General features: G+C 37.8%; 1 non-coding gene across 1 annotated transcript; it reads right to left on the reverse strand.

Moving 5' to 3' along the window:
* Positions 1–16053: 16053 nt before the first annotated feature.
* LOC112711294 (small nucleolar RNA R71) lies at positions 16054–16161 on the reverse strand. The gene has a single exon (XR_003157411.1). It is a non-coding gene; the product is annotated as a small nucleolar RNA R71 (small nucleolar RNA).
* Between the last annotated feature and the right edge of the window lie 1071 nt (positions 16162–17232).

The following is a 17232-nucleotide window of genomic DNA, read 5'->3' on the forward strand; positions in this document are numbered from 1 at the left end:
GAAAGGCAAGAGAGTGGTACTACACTAAACCTGAAGCAGTTGTTACTAACTGGGATACGCTCAGGAGAGAATTCCTTGAAAAACACTTTCCAGCTGAAGTTACTGATAGACTAAGGAAAGAGATTTCAATGATCATCTAAGGCGAATCCAAGACCCTCTACGAGATTGGGAGTGCTTCACTAATCTCCTAAACGCATGCCCCTACCACATGATTGACAAGTTAATGTTGATCGGCTACTTCCCACAAGGCATGAAGCCTCAGGATAAGACTACATTAGATGGTGCAAGCAATGGTTCTCTGAAAAAGTACAAGACCACAGATGACGCATGGCAATTGATCGCCGACCTAGCTGAGTCTGCTCAGACTCACAAGCGCAACGGGAACAACCACCCCAAAGGCTGTGGCAGAGGTTTCCTCTAGCAGCGAGAATACTGCTCTCACACAATCAATATGTGAGATGACCAACCTATTGAAGCAAATACATCTGGGCTAGCAACAGTCTCAACCTCCTTCACCACAATGTAGTCAAGAACTGATTTCTCAGAGAGTATGCAGAATATATGCTGATTATAGTCATTATACTGATGAATGTCCATAGCTCCAACATGAGGACAACACCTTGGCAGCTACTCACAATTTTTATGACCGCCCGAATCAAGGATACTATCAAGAAGGCAACAACTTTAACCAAGGTTGGTAGGACAACTCCAACCAGGGTTGGAAAGATAATTCCAACCAGGGATGGAGGGACAACTATAATAGAGGAAGTAGAGACAACAATTTAATTCAGAGGTAGAATAATAACAACAGACAGTAGAACCAGAACCAGCCTTACAGAGCACCTCACCAAAGGCAGACCCAAGCACTGCAGAACAACCAACAGCAGATCCCTCAGATCACTGACCCGCCTTCCTCTTCTAATGACAAGTTACTACACTTGACTGATCAAAGACAAAAGACCATGGAAAACAACCTCACTTCTACCTTGAACGGTATGAACTCTACCTTGCAAGCTCTTATCTCACAGATTGGATCACTGAATAACTCCAACAACCAGCCTTCAAACTCCAGTGGAATTCTCTCTCAACCTTTACCCAACCCCAAGAGAGGTATCAATGCCATCACTTTGAGGTCTGGAACTATACTGCAAGAGAGGAATCCGGAGGAGCCAAGCTCACTAGACCACGCCCCAATGGAGGACATGGTTGAAATAGAGGAAGTTGAAGAAGAAGATGAAGTGCAAAACTTGGTTGAGGAAGAAATACCTCACCCTAGGAATGAAGCACCAAAGGAAGCAGAAGCTGCAAATAGCGCCATTCCTATCCCATTTCCACACCTCGCACGAAAATCTAGAAAACAGATGGAACTGGATCCCAAAATGGTAGAAAATTTCAAAAAGGTTGAGATAAATGTTCCCCTTTTTGATGTTATTCAACAAGTACCTAAATATGCATAGTTTCTGAAAGATTTATGCATACACAAAGACAAAATTAATGAATTAGAAACTATTCCTTGAGGTAGTTCTATTTCTGCTTTAATGGGTGGTATACCTGAAAAATGTAGTGATCCAGGTCCATGCATGGTTAACTGTACCATTGGAGGTGTATTATTTTTTGACTGTATGTGTGATTTAGGAGCGTGTGTTAGTATAATGCCATTGTCTATATATGATGCTTTGAGGCTCCTTCCCTTAAAAAGGTCGGCAGCTTGTTTTGTGTTAGCAGATAAAATCATTATTACAGTAGTTGGAATTGCTGAAGATGTATTAGTGAGCATTAAGGGGCTCATATTTTCCATTAACTTCTATATCCTGGAAATTCCCCCTAATGACTCAAGGAGACCGTCATCAATCCTGCTTGGAAGACCATTCCTGAAGACTTCAAAGTTCAAGCTGGATGCATTCTTAGGAACTTATTCCTTTGAGATAGATGGCAGAACAGTGAGTTTCAGTCTGAATGAAGCTATGAAGCACCCTCTGAAAGATCATTCTATCTTTCAGTGTGACATCATTGATGAAACTGTAGCTAAAGTTCACCAAGAGGAAGTAGAAGAGAAGCACTTGGAGCAAGACCTAAGTGTGGGGACACCCTCTGAACATAATGAGGACACTTTGTAATTATCAATAACCCCGGATGATCCAGAGCCTAGCCATGAGCAGAAATCGGAATTGAAGCCCCTTCTTCCACACCTCAAGTATGCTTACCTTGAGGATAATCAGAAGTTTCCAGTTATCATTGCAAGGGAACTTACTTCCCAACAGGAAGAGCAGCTGCTCAGTGTGCTGAGACAACACAAGAAAGCAATTTGGTGGAGCTTGGCGGATATAGTAGGTATCAGCCCTCAAGTTTGTGAGCATAGAATATTCTTAGAAGAGGGATCAAAGCCTGTCCATCAACCCCAAATAAGATTGAGTCCCACCATCTTAGAAGTTGTCAAGAAAGAAGTGACCAGGCTATTTAAAACGGATATTATTTACCCCATCTCAGATAGTGAATGGGTCAGTCCAGTACAAGTGGTGCCCAAGAAGTCTGGAGTCACAACAGTAAAGAATGAGCATGGAGAGCTCCTGACAACTAGAGTATAGAATTCATGGAGAGTTTGTATCGATTACAGGCGTCTCAACCAAGCCACTCGTAAGGATGACTATCCCCTGCCATTTATTGATCAAATGCTTGATCGCCTGTCAGGTAAATCCATTACTACTTTTTAGATGGTTATACAGGCTATTTTCAAATTCATATAGCTCCTGAGGATTAGGAAATGACTACTTTTACATGTCCCTTTGGAACTTACGCTTACAAGAGAATGCCCTTTGGCTTGTGCAATGCACCAGCCACCTTCCAAAGGTGCATGATGAGTCTTTTCTCTGATCTCATTGAGAGCTGTATAGAGGTTTTTATGGATGATTTTAGCATATATGGTGATCCCTTTAGCCTTTCCTTGGATAATTTAGACAAAGTATTAGATAGGTGTGTTAGTTCAAACCTTGTATTGAATTTTGAAAAGTGTTATTTTATGGTAAAACAAAAGATTGTTCTAGGACATGTTGTCTCTCGTACTGGTATTTCTGTAGATCTAGCAAAGGTAGATGTCATTTCTAGTTTGCCTTACCCCTCCTCTGTGAGGGAAGTCCGTTTGTTCCTTGGCCATGCAGGTTTCTACAGGAGATTTATTAAGGACTTCAGTAAGGTAGCATTACCTTTATCCAGACTACTGTAGAAAGATATTAAGTTTGAGTTCAGTGAGGATTACATGCATGTAAGCATTTGATAAGCTGAAGATCGCCCTAACTCAAGCTCCAATTGTGAGAGGACTAGACTGGAGCCAGCATTTTGAGATTATGTGTAATGCCTCCAACCATGCAGTAGGAGCGGCACTGGCTCAGCGCGACGGTAAGGATCCTTTCGTAATAGCTTATGCATCTAAAACCTTAGACGCTGCTCAGTCTAATTACACTACTACCGAAAAGGAGCTTCTTGCTATTGTTTTTGCTCTGGATAAATTCTGAGCCTATTTACTTGGTACTAAGGTAGTAGTGTACTCAGACCATGCAGATCTAAAATATTTATTAGCTAAAAAAGAGTCCAAACCAAAGTTAATATGTTGGATACTATTGCTGCAAGAATTTGACTTAGAAATTAAGGATAGGAGTGGTAACCAAAATTTAGTGCACTACAAAAAAAGAGGCCTATGGTCACGGTAAAAAGGGTGACCATAAATCTATGGTCACAGTTTTGGACCTATGGTCATGGTTTTTTACCGTGGCCTATTCTCTCGTGGCCATAGGTCTATGGTCACGGTTTTTTGATCTATGGTCACGGTTTCAATTTTTAAAATCTGACACTTTAGGCCACGTTTTTTTACCGTGACCATAGCCTTATCTATGGTAGCCTCTATGGTCACCCCTCTTTAAAACCGTGACCATAGCCTTATCTATGGTCACCCCTCCTCAAAACCGTGACCATAGCCTTATCTATAGTCACGGTTTTTGCCGTGGCCATAGCCTCTTTGGTCACCCCACCTCAAAACCATGACTATAGCCTTATCTATGGTCACGGTAAAAAACCGTGACCATAGCTTTATCTATGGTCACCCTATTTAAAAACGGTGACTATAGCCTGTTGTTGTTTATGGGATTTAATTTTTTTAAATTATAATCACATCCCAAAATGATGATAATCATAAAATAAATCTAAAAATAAGAAACTCAAGAAATCTAAATCATAAAAATTTTATTATAAGATATATATGTTTAATTTTTACTCTAAACAACACAAATCAAAATAGAGTGTAATTTATCCAATTACATGTAATACCTCAAAAATACAGAACACATCAAAATATTACATTTACAAAACTAAGGTCATTGTAAGACTCATCCCATGTCATATATGTATGGAACATATTTTCTTCATCACATCATGTCTTCCTGCTAGCAAAATAAATAAACATGTTAGAATAGAGTAAAAATACATTTCATGATGCAGTACATATGCAGCAAACTAAGGCTATAAGATAAACTATGCTTATTTAGTTTCTTGCTTTTGGAACTTTACAAGTTATACTTGCTGTAGTAACTCATTGAGTTTCTTCATTGGTCAAAATAAATAAGTAATAAAAAGAACTCGTTTCCATTATTAATACGAAGGCAAACTCTAAAAAACTATTTACACCGTCTATGTACTCGTTCTCAAATCTTGGTGAATCCATCCAATCTTTTGACAAAACATGATTAAATCTAATAATGCAAATATCTGAACTTACTTAATATGATCTAATAAATCAATTATAGTGACAATTTAGCTACCATATACACACTTATTACCTAAATAAATAGAATATCAAATTATTTTATATGACAAGAATGATATAAACTTACTACTTAGTTCCTTTATTTTGAGATGCCATTTGAAGTTGTTATACACTGTGCCACAACAACTAGTCAATTCCTTTTGTCTTTATCAGTCCAAAAAAATAATCCTGTATTCAAAACAAAACAAAAAAATCAAAGAAAGGTAAAGAACATTCAAGAGTAGGTAAACAAAATAATCAATTAATAAATATTAATCCTAAATTAATATAAAATACAAGATAATTTCTATTTTAAACTTCCTGAAAATAATCAGTCTTAAAATGAGACATAATCAAGTATGTTCTGGAAATATATGCAATTTAACAATTGAAGATTTTACATATCAATAATTAGAAAATATCTTGGGAAACATAGACCTATTTGAAAAATGAAAGAAAATAGATACAAAAATCCTTAAATAATATGAAATTATTATGTTAACAAAATCGAAGTATATAAATAATCTTACTATAATAATTGATAGCTAATATGTTGAGATATCCTTGCTCCTTAGCTTATATATGAGCAGGATAAAAAAAGATCTATACCCCAAACACTATATATGAATATATTTCTTCTTTGAACAAATTATGTATATCATCATTATAGAATAAACCATATATACTTAAGATGGAAGGTAACAATAATGCATGAAAAGTAAAATGAAAGAAGCTATCTGTTTTAAAACATATTTATATATGAAAAGACAATTTTATTAGAGTATTTAAGATCCTATAATAAGGGATATAGCTAGTTCTTTTAACCTCCATTTTTTCATTCTCAAAAGTTAAATTTAAGACTATTGATTAAAGAAAATGAGTATCTGATGAATACTAGTTAATTAAGATACTAGATCTCTTCTCTCTGCAGCTTTGTCTTCAGATGAACACAGCATAGGGCTTAGCTTTATTAAGCTTATAAAGCTTGTTAGAAGTTGTTAATTAGAAATGTAACAAGGCTATCGATATATAAGATTTTGGTCATGCATAATCATCAATAATATTATTATGATAAATCATGTACTAGTTATCAGCTTAATAAGACTATATATATAACAATAAGCACATACAAATATATCATACATACATATATATATATATATATATATATATATATATATATATATATATATATAAGCTTATTAATTAAGATGGAAATGAATTAGATGAAGTATGGTTGAAAGTTGAAACCTTGTCTTTGCATATTCATAAAGTTTTGCAGTGCTGGAGAATATAACAAGACCAACTTCTGCATCGCAGAAGATAGCAAGCTCCTTTGTTTTATTATATTTTATAACTCAAAACATTCAAATAGATACTTGCTATAGATGATAAAAAATACATGATCCACAAACTGATGCAAATTATTTAACTCTCACAATGTCCAAATTTCCTCAGATTAACCAGTAACTTTTTCAATCACTCCCACCCAAAGCATCCTAAACTAGAAGACATTCCCTGATTGTAAAGGAAATTAAAACTTTTCCCATATTTCTCAAAAGCTTTTTCACCAAATATCTGCAGCATAGCATTCATTTGAAGCAGTAAGAATAGGGTAGCATAGCATTCTTTTGAAGTACTAAGAATAGAGTAGATGATACCAAGACACACATTTCACATGGAAAACATTAAACAATTACATAATCCTAAATAGAATGAAGTACTAAATTAGCAAATTAGAAAACTTATATACTAAGCGGAGCTGATGCAAATGTCGGACGGTGGGCAAAGCGGAGCTGATGCCCAGCTTCACGGGTTGGAGCAAGACGACAACAGACAGTGGGCTTCGAAGCTGGTGACCAGCGACTGGGTTTTGCACGACGAGAGAGAGGAAGAGGGTGCGTGCCTGGGCAGGAATGAAGGCTTGCCTAGTTCTCTTATTTTTTTAATCCTAACTTAGGAACTTATGAGTTGAAGGATTGGGGAAATTTGGGGGGAACTTACGAGGGAATGGGGGAGATGAGGGAATTTGGTTGGGGGGAGGGAGGGTGTTTGCACGACGTCATCTGGGTAAAAAATGTGGATTTTTAAAAGGAAGAGAAATGATTCCATTTTGGACAAGGTACTCTATGGTCACCCTTTTCTAAAAAACCGTGACCATAGATCCTTTTTGGTCACCGTAAAAAATCGTGACCATAGATCCTTTTAGGCCACCCCTAAACCGTGACCATAGACCCTTTTAGGTCATCCCTCAAAACCGTGACCATAAACCACTTTAGGCCACCTTCTAAAACCGTGACCATAGACCCTTTTTGGTCACTGTAAAAAACCGTGACCATAGACCCCTTTAGATCACCCTTAAAACCATGACCATAGACCCTTTTAGGCCACCCCCTAAAACTGTGACCATAGACCACTTTAGGCCACCCCCCAAAATCTTGACCATAGACCCCTTTTAGGTCACCCTTTTTCGAAAAACCGTGACCATAGACCCTTTTTGGTCATTGTAAAAAACCGTGACCTTAGACACCTTTAGGTCACCCGCAAAACCGTGACCATTGACCCTTTTAGGCCGCCCTTTTTTAAAAAACCATGACCATAGGTACTGTGACCATAGCTTTTCTTTTCTTGTCACGGTAAAAAACCGTGACCATAGAGTCTATGGTCACGGTTTTTTACCGTGACGAAAAAAACCGTGGCCATAGACCCAAAATGTTGTAGTGGTGGCAGACCACTTGAGTTGCCTTAAGCACATTAAGGATGACTCCACTCCTATCAATGATGCTTTTCCATTTGATAGCTTGTATGTAGTATTTGAAGTAGCTCTTTGGTATGTGATGATTGGATTTTTGACGGTTTAGAATTTCACTAATGAAATCTCGTTGTAAAGTATAGTTTCTAAACCAAACAATAATTCTTTCATACAAAAAGTTGTTTGTCACTAGTACAAACCCCTAAAATTTATAAACCGAAGTATTGGACCTCGGGTCGTTCTCCTTAGGAATTACAATAAAATGTCTTGTTATTGGTTGTGAGTTATAATTGGGGTTTTTAAGATTTTAGACAAGAAATATAAATGGCAAAGAAAATAAACTAACAACTAGCAAAGCTCTTGGCAAGATATGAGTACTAGAAGTCCTATCCTAGTTATCCTCCTCAATTGTGATGACAAATTATCCATTACTCCCACTTAGTTAACCATGGAGGAAAGTCAAGTGGATGAATCAATTTGATTCCTCAAGTCCTAATCAACTCCTAAAGGAAAGACTAGCTTTAGAGGCATTCAAATCAATTAGCAACTTCTAATTGTCAATCAACAAGGGAATTAGATAACTCAAGAGTCACTAATTACTCTACCTAGGCCAAGAGGAACAAAACCTACACTAAAATCCAACCAAGCATTTCATCAAACACTTGGAAGGCACAAAAGAAAAACATAGTAAATTGAGAACAAGAATAGAATCTAACAACAATTATTGCAAAGAATTAACAACAACAATCAAGGAAATCACAATTATCATGAATTACCTCAAATTACATTATTAAAAGAAAACAAAGAAACAACAATCTATCCAAAACAAAATGGAGAACTACAATTATTAAAGCACATAACTAGAAAGAGGAAGAGGGGAAGATTAAGAATTGATAAAAGAAAAGTGAATCAAAAGCATGAATTAAACCTAGATCTAAGAAGAGAGATTAACCTAAACCTAATCCTAATTTTAGAGAGAAGTGAGAGCGCCTCTCTCTAAAATTACTCTAAAACTAAACAATGACTAATGGTAATGAACTAACTCACTTCCCCCTTCAACCCTTGATCCTTTTATTCCTTTCTATCAGCAATTGGCGCCAAAAATGGGTTCAAAAACCCTTCCAAAGCACCAGGCACGTGTTGTTTTAATGAAGTCATGTGCCGACTTCGACGCGTGCGCGCCCCTGGCCGATTCTGCAATGTGCGCGCGAGCGCCTTGTGCGCGTGCGCGTGCTTAGCTGATTTCACTTCCTTGACTTTTCATACTTCTCTCCACTTGTATGCTTCCTTCCTTGCCCCCTTTGATCCATGCCTAGCCTATTTCAATCCTGGAATTACTAGCAAATACATCAAGGCATCTTATGGAATCAAAGTGGAATTAGAATTCATCAAAATAAGGCTTAAAAAGCATGTTTTTACACTTAAGCACAAATATGGGAGAGATTACAAAACCATGCTAATTCATAGGTTAAATGCGAGAAAAGGTTATCAAAATACTCTAAATTCAATACAAGATAAACCTTCAAATTGGGGTTTATCAACCTCCCCACACTTAAACCTTAGCATGTCCTCATGCTAAAATAAGAAGGAACTAAGGGGTAAGACATTCACTAAATGCAACTAAACTACATGAACCTATCTAAATGCAACTACCTAAAGTGAATGCAAATGCTTAGTTCAAACAAATCAATTTCCAAGAGAACATGTGTATGCACAAAGAGCTAGGGCAATAGGGATCAAGTCCTAACCACAATTGTATTGAATTATCAAAAGAAATTCATGCTTGCAAGAATATAGATAATATGAGTGAACACATGTGATTGAACCTTTGAACCCTCAACGGATGTGTATCCGCTCTATTCACTCAAGTGTTTAAGGGTTAATTTACTCAATTCTCTTCTAACCATGCTTTCCAAAAATTGATCTTCTTCTAACAATCAACACTTATTCAATGCATGCATACATTCATCATGAGGTCTTTCATTTAGGTTGTAGTGGGGTTAGGGTCAAGGTAGGATCATTCATGGTTAAGTGGACTAGAGTTTAGATCTTGGATTAGCATAGACTTTCCCACCTAACTATATAATAATCTATACAAATTCAAACTACTCTAACTACCCATTCTTCGCTTTTTCTTACATATTCATGCATCTTATTTCTTGATTCATAACACTTATGCATTGATTCCCTTTTATTGAACTTCACTTTGGGGCATTTTGTCCGCTTTTATTATTTTTCTTCTCTTTTTTTTTATATTCCTTTTTTTTCATTTTACTTTTCTCTTCTTTTTTTTCTTTTCTTTTTATACTTTGTACAAGGACATCAATTGCATAAGGTCTTATACATTTAATCAATACATGAATATGTTCCCAATTCCTAAATGTAGAAGTGTACTACCCTTTTTATCCCATCCAATATTCCCAAGCCTTACCAACTTTGAATAATAAACACTTTCACTAGCCTAGGCTAATCAAAGATCCAAATAAGGGACTTTCATTGGTTTTTTGCCTTGGGCTTGTAATGTGCTAAATGAGAACAAGTTAGTTAAGCGTAGGCTCAAAATTGGCTAACAATGGAGAGTAAAAGGTAGGCTATTTGGATATGTGGGCTAATGAAATAATGGCCTCAATCATACAAATGTATGAATACAAGAAATAAATGGACATATAGAATCAAGCAAATCAAGGATCACAATCATAGAAAGAGAACAATTACACACAAGAATGGAAAATAAGTGGTTATAAAATGTAACCACATCAATAGGCTCAAGTCTCACAAGCTTGTGTTCTTAGCTCAATACATGATCCACAAAATATGAAATTCAAGCAAGTTTCACCAAAAATTTTCTTCAATCAATTGGGTTGGTGCCCTAAAAGTAAGTTTTCTTGGAAAATCTCAATATTTGACTAAGCATTGTTGCGATTGAAAAATTCAAAAACTTTCCTTAGTTTACCCTTTTCTTTTTCACTTAAAACCAATTTCTTATGCGAAAAGGGTGACTAAGTTTTTGCAATTTCAATCATGGTTTCTAATCACAACCACAAACTAAAAAGAAAGATATACAAAAGAAGATATGCAAAAATGTATAAAGAAAAAAAATCCAACTAAAAATATGGAATCTATCATCCAAAACATCTAAAAGTCCAAAATAAGCAGTAAAGGTATCCAAAACGAACCAAAACAGTAAGAGTATCCAAAATAAACTCAAAATGCATCAAATATATACAAAGGTATGCAAAGTAAGATAACTAGGAAAATGGCAAAAATGTTCACCGATCCTCTAATGATGCTACCGGTGACCTCCCCACACTTAAGATCGAGCATCGTCCTCGATGCTAAACCGGAGGATCAGGGGAAGGTACAATGGTAGGTGCCGACTTTGGCTGAGGCTGTGGGACCAGCTCCTCATGGGGCTGTGGAGTCTCTGTGGTGGAAGGTGCAGCTGGAGGTGCAACCTGCTGAGTCGGTGCGTCAGCATCCTCCTCCTGATGATCCTGCTCATCGGAGGCTGAAGAGTCTGGAAGGGGAGGTAACTCAGCGCCCAGGGAGATGAGTGCCTGATCCATCCGATCCAGTCGGCGCCTAATTTAGCACTTTTCGTGCTCCAGAAACCGAAACAGACGCTGAATCAGTAGATATGTGGGCTCAGGTGCTGAAGAAGGGGCTGTCGAAGAAGATGGAGCTGCTGTAGAAGAAGATGGGGCTGCTGAAGGGCCAGCTGTCCCTACTACTGCTCTAGCCCGAGATCGGTGTCTAGCCGGGGGCTTCTCGTGCACCCAACCACCCCAAGGAATAGTAACCTCCTTGTCATCGTGATCTGGGGGTGGTGGTGTCACATCATCATCCAACAAGGGGACCTCAGCTAAGGCGGCCATACTGGTAACCAAGGTGGGAAACGGAAGTAAGCCTCGAATATGTGCTCGCCACATACGCTGCCGAATCAATCGAGGAAAATACACTTCCTTGCCCTCCATAACACAACCAATCAGAAGTAGCATCTCTATAGGGATCTCAAAAAAGTGGGTGGTGGGCAAGACGTAATGAGCAAATACCATCTGCCAAGTCTTGGCCTCTCTAGTCAGATGAGCAAAGAGCATCCCTTTAGGCTTAGTGTTGGTTGCATCCATGACCCAAGTGGCATCCGGTAAACTAATCACGCGCCTAAGCGCCACATAGTCAAAGGTCACGCTGTGAATAGCTAACTCAGCCTACTGATGAGCGCAGGTGCCATCAGTAAGATGTCGGCACTGCAATGCCTCCTCTATGGCTAACTCAGTGATCATAATCTCTCTACCCCTCACCTGAACTGAATCCAAAGTGGGACGGAAGAAGTTGTAATAGAATTTCTTAACCAAAGAAATGTTGATATCTCCCAAATCTCTATCAACAAAGTCCATACCCAACTCTAGGATGCGACTAGTAATGGCGCGTCTCACATCATTGGGTACGAGTAATTTCTTCTCAGTATTTAGTTTCATTGTCCGATATTTTTGGAAGCGAAGCTCACAGTAAAGATTGGGAAACTTTGTTGGATCGGTAGAGGGTAGCAACTGATTTTCCTTTTCTTCATCATTCAACGGATTCTTTGCATAATTCTTGTAAGTGGAGGGGATAGAGGGTGTAGAATGTTTTCTTTTCTTGGAGGTAGTAGCTATAGCTTTTCCTTTATCCGACATCCTGAAAAAAGACAAATATGATAGCAATTAAACATGTAGCACATAGCAATTAATAGCTACTTCAAGATGTAAGATGAATGACAAGCAGTCATGATGTGTGATGAGCGGATAATTTATACGCTTTTTGACATTGTTTTTAGTATGTTTTTAGTGTGTTTTAGTTAGTTTTTAGTATATTTTTATTAGTTTTTAGTTAAAATTTACTTTTCTAGACTTTACTATGAGTTTGTGTGTTTTTCTGTGATTTCAGGTATTTTCTGGCTGAAATTGAGGGACCTGAGCAAAAATCTGATTCAGAGGCTGAAAAGGACCGCAGATGCTGTTGGATTCTGACCTCCCTGCACTCGAAGTGGATTTTCTGGAGCTACAGAAGCCCAATTGGCGCGATCTCAACTACGTTGGAAAGTAGACATCCTGGGCTTTCCAAAAATATATAATAGTCCATACTTTACCCGAGATTTGATGGTCCAAACTGGCATTCCAAATCAGCTCAAAACTACCCGGCGTTAAACACCGAAACTGGCACAAGAATGGGAGTTAAATGCCCAAACTAGCACAAAAGCTGGCGTTTAACTCCAAGAGAAGTCTCTACACGAAAATGCTTCAACGCTCAGCCCAAGCACACACCAAGTGGGCCCGGAAGTGGATTTTTATGTCATTTACTCATCCTTGTAAACCCTAGGCTACTAGTTCTCTACAAATAGGACCTTTTACTATTGTATTCTTATCTTGGTAGCTAGCTTTATTCTCATGGTATCTTAGATCATGGGGGCTGGCCTCACGGCCATGCCTAGACCTTGTTCTTATGTATTTTCAACGGTGGAGTTTCTACACACCATAGATTAAGGTGTGGAGCTCTGCTGTACCTCGAGTATTAATGTAATTACTATTGTTCTTCTATTCAATTCAGCTTATTCTTGTTCTAAGATATTCATTTGCACCCAAGAACATGATGAATGTGATGATTATGTGACACTCATCATCATTCTCCCTTATGAACGAGTGCCTGACAACCACTTCTGTTCTACAAGCAAACAAGGCTTGAATGTTTATCTCTTGGATCCCTTGATCGGAATCTTCGTGGTATAAGCTAGAATTGATGGCGGCATTCAAGAGAAGCTGGAAGGTCTAAACCTTGTCTGTGGTATTCTGAGTAGGATTCAATGATTGAATGATTGTGACGAGCTTCAAACTCCTGAAGGCTGGGCGTTAGTGACAGACGCAAAAGAATCATTGGATTCTATTCCAACCTGATTGAGAACCGATAGATGATTAGCCGTGCCGTGATAGGGTGCGTAGAACATTTTCACTGAGAGGATGGGAGGTAGCCACTGACAACAGTGAAACCCGACATACAGCTTGCCATGGAAAGGAGTAAGAAGGATTGGATGAAGACAGTAGGAAAGCAGAGAGACAGAAGGGACAAAGCATCTCCATTCGCTTATCTGAAATTCTCACCAATGAATTACATAAGTATCTTTATCTTTATGCTTTATTCATATATCATCCATAACCATTTGAATCTGCCTGACTAAGATTTACAAGGTGACCATAGCTTGCTTCATACCAACAATCTCCGTGGGATCGACCCTTAGTCGCGTAAGGTTTATTACTTGGACGACCCAGTGCACTTGCTGGTTAGTTGTGCGAAGTTGTGATAAAGAGTTGAGATTACAATTGTGCGTACCATGTTGATGGCGCCATTGATGATCACAATCTATGCGCACCAAGTTTTTGGCGCCGTTGCCGGGGATTGTTCGAGTTTGGACAACTGACGGTTCATCTTGTTGCTTAGATTAGGTATTTTTCTTCAGAGTTCTTAAGAATGAATTCTAGTGTTTCAAGGTGATGTTCTTATCATCACCAAAGGTGATTGATTCTCATCAATTTAGCTCTTGAATGCAATGTCCTACTGAAGCTTGGCTAGCCATGTCTAATTCCTTTAGACTGAAGCTTTAGACTAACATTGCATGATTCCTGGAATTTTCATTAAGAATTTTGATATCTTTATTTTCTTTTGCACTTAATTTTCGAAAAAAACCAAAAAAATTACAAAATCATAAAAAAAAAACCAAAAATATTTTATGTTTCTTATTGAGACACTAGTCTCATTTTAAGTTTAGTGTCAATTGCATGTTTCCGTTCTTCTTGCATTTATCATGTGTCTTCAGTGATCTTCAAGTTGTTCTTGATGATTTACTTGCTCTGATCTTTAAATTCTCTTGTCTTGAGTGTTTTGTTGTTTCTCATATGCATTCTCAACTTGTTAGTGTCAGTAGTATACAAACTTCTAAGTTTGGTGTCTTGCATGCATTGTTTATTTGATTTCAGTTGCATTTTGATTATTCCTCATTATTAAAAATCCAAAAAATTTTTTTAATTTGTGTCTTTTCAAGTCAATAATACAGAAAATTGAAGATTCAGAACATACTACAGAGGAATTACACAGAAAAAGCTGGGCATTCAAAATGCCCAGTGAAGAAGGAAAACTGGCATTTAAACGCCAGCAGGGTGCCTGGCTGGGCGTTTAACGCCCAAAAGGGGTGAGTTTTGGGCGTTAAACGCCAGAATGTGCACCATTCTGGGCGTTTAACGCCAGGATGGCACAAGAGGGAAGATTTTGTTTTTAATGGCAATTTTTTTCAAGTTTTCAAAATTTTTCAAAATCAAATCTTTTTCAAATCAAATCTTTTCAATCAAATCTTTTTCAAAATCAATTTCTTTCCATTTTCAAAAATACTTGCTAACAATTAATGATTTGATTCAACATTTCGTATGTTGCCTTTTCTGTTGAGAAAGGTTTAATGTTTGAATCATATCTTTTCTTGTTAGCCAAGTCATTAATTTTCAAAATCAAATCTTTTTAAATTGTTTTTCAAATCATATCTTCTCAATCATGTCTTTTTAAAACTATATCTTTTTCAATCATATCTTCTTAAATCACATCTTTTTCAAAATAGTTTTCAAAAATATCTTTTTAATTTCTTATTTCAAAATCTTTTTCAAAAATCACTTGATTTCTTTTCCACTCTTAGTTTTCGAAAATCAATTAGTGTTTTTCAAAATGTTTTTAAAATCTCTTACTTAATTTTTGAAAATTTCTTCCCCTCTTCTCACATCCTTCTATTTATGGACTAACACTACTCCTCAATGCACAATTTGAACTCCATCTTTCCTTGATAAGTTCGAATTTTCTACCTCTTCCTTCTATTTTTCTTTTCCTCTGACACCTCAAGGAATCTCTATACTGTGACATAGAGGATTCCATATTTTCTTGTTCTTTTCTCTTTCATATGAGCAGGAGCAAAGATAAAAGCATTCTTGTTGAGGCTGACCCTGAACCTGAAAGGACCTTGAAGCGAAAGCTAAGAGAAGCTAAAGCACAATTCTCTATAGAGGACCTAACAGAAATCCTCAAAGAAGAAGACATGGCAGCCGAAAACAACAACAATGCCAATAATGCAAGGAAGGTGCTGGGTGACTTTACTGCACCTACTCCCGACTTCTATGGGAGAAGCATCTCTATCCCTGCCATTGGAGCAAACAACTTTGAGCTTAAGCCTCAATTAGTTTCTCTAATGCAACAGAATTACAAGTTTCATGGACTTCCATTGGAAGATCCTCATCAGTTTCTAGCTGAGTTCTTGCAAATCTGTGACACTGTCAAAACCAATGGGGTTGACCCTGAGGTCTACAGACTTATGCCATTCCCTTTTGCTGTAAGAGACAGAGCTAGGATATAGTTGGACTCACAACCTAAAGAAAGCCTGAACTCTTGGGAAAAGCTAGTCAATGCCTTCTTGGCAAAGTTCTTTCCACCTCAAAAATTGAGTAAGCTTAGAGTGGAAGTCCAAACCTTCAGACAAAAGGAAGGTGAATCCCTCTATGAAGCTTGGGAAAGATACAAACAATTGATCAAAAAGTGTCCTTCTGACATGCTTTTTGAATGGAGCATCATAGGTTTCTTCTATGATGGTCTGTCTGAACTGTCCAAGATGTCATTGGATAGTTCTGCTGGAGGCTCTCTTCATCTGAAGAAGACGCCTGCAGAAGCTCAAGAACTGATTGAAATGGTTGCAAATAACCAATTCATGTACACTTCTAAAAGGAATCCTGTGAACAATGGGACGAATCAGAAGAAAGGAGTTCTTGAGATTGATACTCTGAATGCCATATTGGCTCAGAACAAAATATTAACTCAGCAAGTCAATATGATTTCTCAAAGTCTGTCTGGAATGCAAACTGCACCAGGCAGTACTAAGGATGCTTCATATGAAGAAGAAACTTATGATCCTGAGAACCCTTCAATGGAAGAGGTGAATTACATGGGAGAACCCTATAGAAACACCTATAATCCTTCATGGAGAAATCATCCAAATCTTTCATGGAAGGATCAACAGAGACCTCAGCAAGGTTTCAACAACAATAATGGTGGAAGAAACAGGTTTAGCAATGGCAAGCCTTTTCCATCATCTTCTCAGCAACAGACAGAGAATTCTAAGCAGAGCCACTCTGACTTAGCAACCATGGTCTCTGATCTAATCAAAACTACTCAAAGTTTCATGACTGAAACAAGGTCCTCCATTAGAAACTTGGAGGCACAAGTGGGTCAGCTGAGTAAGAAAATTACTGAACTCCCTCCTAGCACTCTTCCATGCAATACAGAAGAGAATCCAAAAGGAGAGTGCAAGGCCATTAACATGACCTACATGTCCGAATTTGGAGAGGAGAAAGAGGTAGTGAGCGCCACTGAGGAAGGCCTCAATGGACGTTCACTGGCCTCCAATGAGTTCCCTAATGAGGAACCATGGGAATCTGAGGCTCACACTGAGACCATAGAGATTCCATTGAATTTACTTCTGCCATTCATGAGCTCTGATGAGTATTCATCCTCTAAAGAGGATGAAGATGTCACTGAAGAGCAAGTTGCCAAGTACCTTGGAGCAATCATGAAGCTAAATGACAAGTTATTTGGTAATGAGACTTGTGAGGATGAACCCCCTTTGCTCACC

This window comes from Arachis hypogaea, chromosome 1, assembly GCF_003086295.3.
Source record: "Arachis hypogaea cultivar Tifrunner chromosome 1, arahy.Tifrunner.gnm2.J5K5, whole genome shotgun sequence".
NCBI lineage: Eukaryota > Viridiplantae > Streptophyta > Magnoliopsida > Fabales > Fabaceae > Arachis > Arachis hypogaea.